We start from the raw sequence: 7,796 nt of genomic DNA, 5'->3' as shown, positions 1-7,796 counted from the left end.
GTCAAACCCAAATGTTCTCAGAGTTTACTCTTGGCCCCTTCACTAAGGAATCACTAATTTTTTTTTCTTTTTGGATCACACCTGGCTTTACACTCAGGAATTACTCCTGGAAGTGCTCAAAGGACTATTTGAGATGCTGGGAATCGAACCCTGGTTGGCTGCATGCAAGGCAAATGCCCTACCCGCTGTACTATTGCTCAAGTCCCAGGAATTACTCTTGATAGGATTTAGGGAACCTTATGAGGTGTCAATGACCAAACCTAAGTCAGCCACCCACTGTACTGTGGCTCCAGAGCCTACATCCTATTATTTTTATATAAAGGTATCTTAGTATACTCATCTTAGCCACTGTTTCCCTCTATGCCACACCCACTTCTTATCTTCCTTAATGAACTTTTATCCAGACATTCCATTCACTCTGCTCTGCAGAGTGTGAAGGCAGACAGGTCAATTTCTCATCAGTTTTGTTCTCCAGTGCAACGCAAGCCTCTTCTTGCCTGTAATATTCTACAATACTCAATTTACATCCAATCTTCACGCCCAGGTTGTTACCCCATCTGGCAGTAAGTGTTCACTTTCTCATTTTTCTTTCTCCTCCTAAGGCAGTAACTGTCAGACATTTTTGAAGTGTGAATGAAATGTAGTCTAGAGCTTTAGAAGACCCATGCATGAGGGCCAGGGATAAGGCTCGAATGCTAAGGCACCTGCCTAACACACATAAGGCCCTGCACTCGATCCTGAGCACTGCTGGATAGGAATTTTTTTAAAGATTTGCATGATAATACACAGGAAAAGGAGCAGGGGTCTCTGGAAGATGAAGATGGCACAGATTCCCTAAGAAATATATGCCTCAATTAATGAAGTGCAGCTAGCTTTTTCTTTTAGGATTTTAATAGAGCATATGAGACGACTAATATCCAAGGCTAGGGTAAACAGGGGTAGGAGGACTAGTCAGTGCTTGGAATCTACCACAAGTGTGTGTGGGGTGGAGCGTATGTAAGGCAGAGAAGAGACCAGTATGACGATAATAGCTGGGAACGATCACCCTGGACAAGAACTGAGTGTTAAAAGTAGGTAAAAGGGTTACACACAACAACCTTTCAGTATCTGTATTACAAACCACATTGCCCAAAAGAAGAGAGGGAGAGAGAGAGAGAGAGAGAGAGAGAGAGAGAGAGAGAGAGAGAGAGAGAGAGAGAGAGAGAGTGTTTGCCATAAAGGCAAGATGGGGGTTGGGGGTTGATAGGTGGGAAATTGGTGCTGGGAAATGTACACTGGTGGAAGAATGGGTGCTGGAACACTGTTCTGCAAGGGTCTATCTCACAATGACAGCTGTGCAAGGGTCTATATTACAGTGATTCAATCACTGTCACTGTCATCCCATTGCTCATCAATTTGTTCAAGCGGGCACCAGTAACGTCTCTCATTGTGAGATTTATTTTTACTGTTTTTGGCATATCCAATATGCCACGGGTAGCTTGCCAGGCTCTGCCATGGGGGCGCCATACCCTCGGTAGCTTGCCGAGCTCTCTGAGAGGAATGGAGGAATAGAACACGGGTGGGCCACGTGAAAGGTGAACCCCCCTACCACTGTGCTATCGCTCCAGCCCTAGTGATTCAATAAAAAGTATTAATAAAGCATATGATTAAGATCGGTGCTACTTTTTGAGTATCCTTATAAGGATAAGCTATACTACATTAGAATGTAGATAGAGTCATTCCTGACTGGACACCCATAATGAAAACATAACTGATGGGTAATTAGTAGGCTAGTCTTGACAAATGGACATAAAGCTGCCCAAGGTAAGCATATAAAATTTGGGGGTGAGTGCAAGGCATATTTACATGAATTAAGGTTTTTTTGTGCTTTTTTGGGGGGGGTCACACCCAGTGATGCTCCGTGGTCACTCCTGGCTCTGCACTCAGGAATTACCCCTGGCCATGCTCAGGGGACCATATGGGATGCTGGGAATCAAATCGGGTCGGCAGCGTGCAAGGCAAATGCCCAACCTGCTGTGCTATCACTCCAGCCCCATGAATTAAGTTTTTTAAATTATTGTAGTAAAGGACTGGAGAAATAGTAAAGTGGTTGAGGCACTTGCAATATTAAATATCAATAATTGAGATAGCAAATATCATTGTGCCTTTACCCAGTTTCTTTCAGTCACTGAAGAAATCATGAATTCCCACTACATTACCTTATCCGTCTTATCTATCCCCTAATCTGATGTTGACCTGGGTTCGATCCTGGACACCACATGTGGTCCCCTGAGCATAATCAGTAGCAAAATCTGAGCACAGGGCCGGGAGAAAGCCCTGTCTCTGACCTAGGTGGCTACTAAATTAAACTCAAATAGATTAACCCTGTGCATTGGGTTGGAGAGACAACTCGGTGGGCTGAAGACATGCTTTTCTTGAAAGAGCCCCAGATTTGGACCCTGGCATCGCATGGTCTCCCAACCACGCCCAGGAGTGATCCAGCCCCCACCTTAGGACGGAGTCAGCAGTAGACCACCTCAGACAGCAAGGTAAGGTCCCCAAATAAGAAAAACTAGGGTAGATAATAGCATAAAGTCATTATCAAAATAAATTTTAAATTGGTTGTAGTGGGCTGGGGAAACGGTTCAGTAAAATAAAGCTGATGCTTGTATGTAGGAGTCCCAGAGTCAACCTCTAATTCATGGTACCACAGGAAACCCTAAGTACCACTCTGAGTAACCCCAAGCCCTGAGCTGGGAATAGCTCCTGAGTACCACCAGATGTGTCCTACCCTGCAAAAAAAAATGGTTATACTCTAGCTTTCAAGTTTTTTATGTGTTTTATGTGCGTAATATATAAAATATTGAATATAAAATAGAATGCCCACATTCTGAAATGTGTGCTCCATTGAAATTCAATGTTTATACTCCCATTAACTCACCAAAACATACACTATCCGTTCTGGAAATCACCAGCATCACTCATGAGCATTTGGGCTATGAGCGCTGACTTGAGTTTAATTGGTAAAATGCATCACTTGTATCACTTATATCCCTTGTCATCTTGTATCACTTGTTGATCTTCAATTTGCTCGAGTGGGCGCCAATAATGTCTCCATTCATCCCTGTCATGTGCTAGTGTAGCCCAATGGTATCTGCTATCACTAGGAACAGGAAGAGCCTCAAACTGTTCCTTCAGGGTTTTGATGAAGAAGTCTGACCATCTCGTAGGTGGGCAGCCACTCAGTCTTTTGATGTTCTGTGGAATCCAGTCACTAACAGCTCAAATCCAGCGGTCATCTCTGAATCGCATTACATGCCCAGCCCATCTGATTTTTGATGCCTTGGCAAACGAGACAGCGCCCCTGATTCTTTTTTTTTTATTTTTTCTTTTTTGGTTTTTGGGTCACACCCGGCAAAGCACAGGGGTTACTCCTGGCTCTTCACTCAGGAATTACCCCTGGCGGTGCTCAGGGGACCATATGGGATGCTGGGATTAGAACCCAGGTTGGCCGCGTGCAAGGCAAACGCCCTACCCGATTTGCTATTGCTCCAGCCCCGAGCCCCTGATTCTTGAGGTGAAATACATAAGTATTTAAAAAGTATGTGTGGAGCTGGAGCAATAGTACAATGGGAGATCATTGTGAGAATCATTGTTACTGTTTTTGTCATACCCAATAAGCCACAGGTAACTTGCCAGGTTCTGCCATGCAGGCATGATACTCTCAGTAGCTTGCCGGGCTCTCTGAGAGGGGCGGAGGACTCGAACACGGGTTGGCTGTGTGAAAGGCAAACGCCCTACCACTGTGCTATAGATCCAGCCCAAATAAACAAACAAGAGAAAGAAAACTAGAGCTGGTTTAATGACTAGTTCTCAATGACTAGCTGCAATTAGAATCCCATGGGTAATCCATAAAACCATTAAAAAATCTCATCCCCAAAGTTGGAGATTTCCACTGAACATTCTAAAATTGAGGCTTCGATGTCAATCTAGCTTGAACTGTCAAAGCGTTTCTAAATGTACTGATCAGAACAAGTAAGTGAAGGAAATGGGCAGAAAAGACACCAGGGAGAACTTGACTCATAGTACACCATGTGTTCCACTTAGTATGATGAAAAGGGTCCAGGATTTGTGAAGGAATGGAGATTGGGTCAGATTAGGGGATAGATAAAACTGATAAGGTAATGTAGGGGGAATTCATGATTTCTTCAGTGACTGAAAGAAACTGGGTAAAGGCACAATGATATTTGCTATCTAAATTATTGATATTGATCTAAATCGATGAGCAAAGGGATGATTGTTTATTTGGGATGGGGGGATCATTTCTGGCAGGGTTTGGGGTGTCAGAGATGGGATGCGAAGGATCCAGACAGGGCTGGTTGCATACAAGGCAAATGCCTTACCTGTTGTCCTATCTCTCCAGCCTCAACTAGCTCAAATTTTCTCTCTGCTCCCTTACCTCCTTCATGCCAATGAGCACAGCTAGAGAAAACCACGCCAGATTTTGATCAGTTTGCTCAAGTTAAATACTACGAATCTAAAATACCACTCAAAGGCTGACCATTTTTCCCTTTGCCATTCACCATATTTCTCTCTTAGAAAGACCTCCTTCTTCCCCTTTATCCCACTCAACCCAAGCAAGACCTTATCTAATATTTAAGTGAGAAAATAGCAATTACTTGAGATGTGCCACCAACTCCTTCCATTGCATCTACCCACCCACCTGCATAACTATCCACAATGTAGTAATAAATATATTTTACTACAGTATCCATACATACAAATACATAGTAATTAATACCATGCCAGTATTTAGTATACAAAAATCATTTCTAGTATGTAGTTATAGAATAACTATGTGATTATACTAAATATAATTGTATTAATAGGTAAAAATCTATATTACTACTGGTCAATAACTCATGGTGATCTATAGAACTTTCTGTAAATGTTAAATGTTAGTGCTGTTCAGTACTGTATGTACAAGTCATAGGTGGCTATTGAGTCTTTCAAATTTAGCACAACCAAGAGCTACATTTTTTATTTCATTTGACTTCAAATGAGTTTAACTGTAAGTAGCTACTTTGTGCTTTGGCCAGTTTATGGGGCAACAGCCACAGATTGTTGGACCCCCTAAACCCCACTTCTTCACTTGTAATTTGAGGACCATTTTATTTTCTCTACTTATGACATTGTTTCAAGTAATTATCCCCTTTCTGCTGCTTCATCAGTTTTTCTTTATTGTTGGCTCATTCCCCTCAGCATAATAGTATATTGCAATCTCTTCCATTAAAAAAAAAACTCTCTTGGTATTCCCTTTAGTGACCACACAATTTATTTCTTTCTTACAGCAAAAACCCTCAAAAGAATACTCTGAGAGTTGCTGATTCAATACTCTCCCCATTCTGTCGAACGCTTGTCAATCTTGCTTCTAACCCCACTCATGAGCGAGCTCCTGTCTACGGCAGAGACACTCCTTTCCTAAATCTAATATGAATCTTAATCTTGATGGATCTGAAACACTTACTCTAGTAATTGTTCTTTCCTCATAGAAAGTCGTGGAGGGAAGGCCTCTTTTTCACATGCCTATGCGTCACACATGCTGTATCTCAGGCCCACTCTCTCTTTTGACAAATATTCTAGCTCACTTTCCTTTGTCTCGCCTTGTTGCCCGTTACACAAATTTCTGTATAAAACCTAGAAAGTTCCCTTTAAAAACATTCCCTTACTCTTTTCAAATTCTGCTCAAATACCCACCATGGTTTCCATTCTAAAGAACTTAAAAGAACCTTCAGGGACGATTATTTATGCGCTCTTCTCTCTGTTTTAATTTTTCAGGGTGTAATACCACAGTACCATAATCTGGGTGACTGGGACCAGCGTTTCTCTGTGTTTTTCAAACCGTGGCCTCCTTCAACCTTGTTTTCTTCCCGTGCCTCCCATCCTTCCATTTGGTCCCTTAGTCTCATGCTGTGACCCCCAGTTTATAAAATTTTCAACTGTGGTCCCGTTGGAATAACCTGGGCACTGGCAGAGGCCGATAGGTTCCCTGGTTGAGAAACACTAAATATCAAAAATATCTCTTTTCTCAATGCTAGAGGCTAGAAGTTCATAATCAAAGCGTTGGAAGGACCGACTATTTGGTGCCCTGTCTTGATCTGCAGATAGCCCTGTGTCTCCCATAGTCTTCTGTGTGCACCTGTGTCCTAGTCGCCTTTTCTTAGAGGCACATCAGTCCTTTTTGATGCTAGGGCCTACCAAAATGGCTAAATTTTAGATATGTCTTTAGAGAATCTGTTGCCAAACACATATATGGACATTTGGGGCTACTGAAAATTAGGATTTCATCATTTGAAGTTGAGGGTGGGTGATTTGAGAATATAATTAAACCCTAAAGCCCCTTACCACAATCCTCATTCTTTTCACTAGAGTCTGAAGAACTGGCTGGCAATTGTTCAAACAGTTCTGTATATTCCTCCCCAAGAAGCTGTTCCTATATTTGGGTCCTCTTATCCCACATATTTGCAAGTCCTCTTCCCTCCCTTCCATTGTTTGCTCAGATCTTACTCTATTGGTGAGGTTTTCCTGAATCTTCTGGGTACAAAACCAAGTGTCAGACTACCTTGACCATATATATATAGTCTCCATCACCCCTTATTCCTCTTAATTGTTATCTGTAAGTTGCATCAGTATGTAGCATTTCATATATTTTCTTGTGTACTTGCCTTTATTTCTATCTAAACTTAGTTAGGTATTCGTTAACTATTTCCTGCACAACGGGAAAAAGGATTGATGCATTTGCCAAAAGGAATACATCCAAAGTTCAGTATCATAAAGGATCTTACAACTGTAAACCAGTCTCAGAAAAGCAAATGTTGAAGTTGGAGAAGAGAATGATACCTAAGAGAATGTTAGATAAATGCTTTAAATTTTTCTGATGGTTCAAAGGGCTGGAGCACAGCCTTTGCATGAGGAAGACCTGGATTCGATCTCCAGTACCACATGCTCCCCTGAGCACCGTCATGAACAACAAACCAAAAACAGGCTTTGACTACTACTGGGTGTGACCCCAAGACCCAAAACGAACTGAATAAATGTACTCCTTACATTTATATCATTGACTTGGACTACAGGATAGAAGTGAAGGTAAATTTTAGCTCCATGTAATAGCAACAAAATTCTAGTGACGTGTTGATGCTTCCTGGTGATGACTCCCAGTAATAGAAAATAAGGAAGTAGAAGCCAGAAACTTGTCTAAACACTGCAGGCAAGATACTTCTATTTGTTGAAGGATCAAGTAGGTTATTTCTGAGCTGGGTTCTAACTTGAAGTGTCTAGAAAGTTAAGTGAACTTTAGATGAGAGAAATCTTGCCACACTATTAAGGATGACTGGTTCCGGTATTTTCTTGACTCAGAAAGGGGAAGTCAGGGAGGAGTAAGGACAAGCTTTGTTAATCATGATTACATGACCGTTTGCAAGTTACTCCACATCTCCAAGTGATCCGCCTTTTATCCTCGTCAGACAAAAGACTTGGCCAATGAAAATTTCATCTGCTCAGTTTCAGTGCATGGGAATTTTGAGAAACTTAGAAGTCTCAGGCAGTAACATATTGGGAGGAAGCCTCTAGTATGTTCCTATTGAAGATTAACTAAATCTAATCTAATCCTTTCTTTTTTTCATTATTATTGGTTAGGGGGCCACAGTTGGCTGTACTCAGAGCTTACTCCTGGATCTATACTCAGGGAGCATTCCTGGCACGCTCAGGGGACCATATGGGATGCCACGAATCAAACCCAGGTTGGCCATGTGCAAGCA

Source organism: Sorex araneus, chromosome 2 (genome assembly GCF_027595985.1).
Source record: "Sorex araneus isolate mSorAra2 chromosome 2, mSorAra2.pri, whole genome shotgun sequence".
In the NCBI taxonomy this organism is placed as follows: domain Eukaryota; kingdom Metazoa; phylum Chordata; class Mammalia; order Eulipotyphla; family Soricidae; genus Sorex; species Sorex araneus.
Note: the sequence above shows the minus strand (reverse complement) of the source record.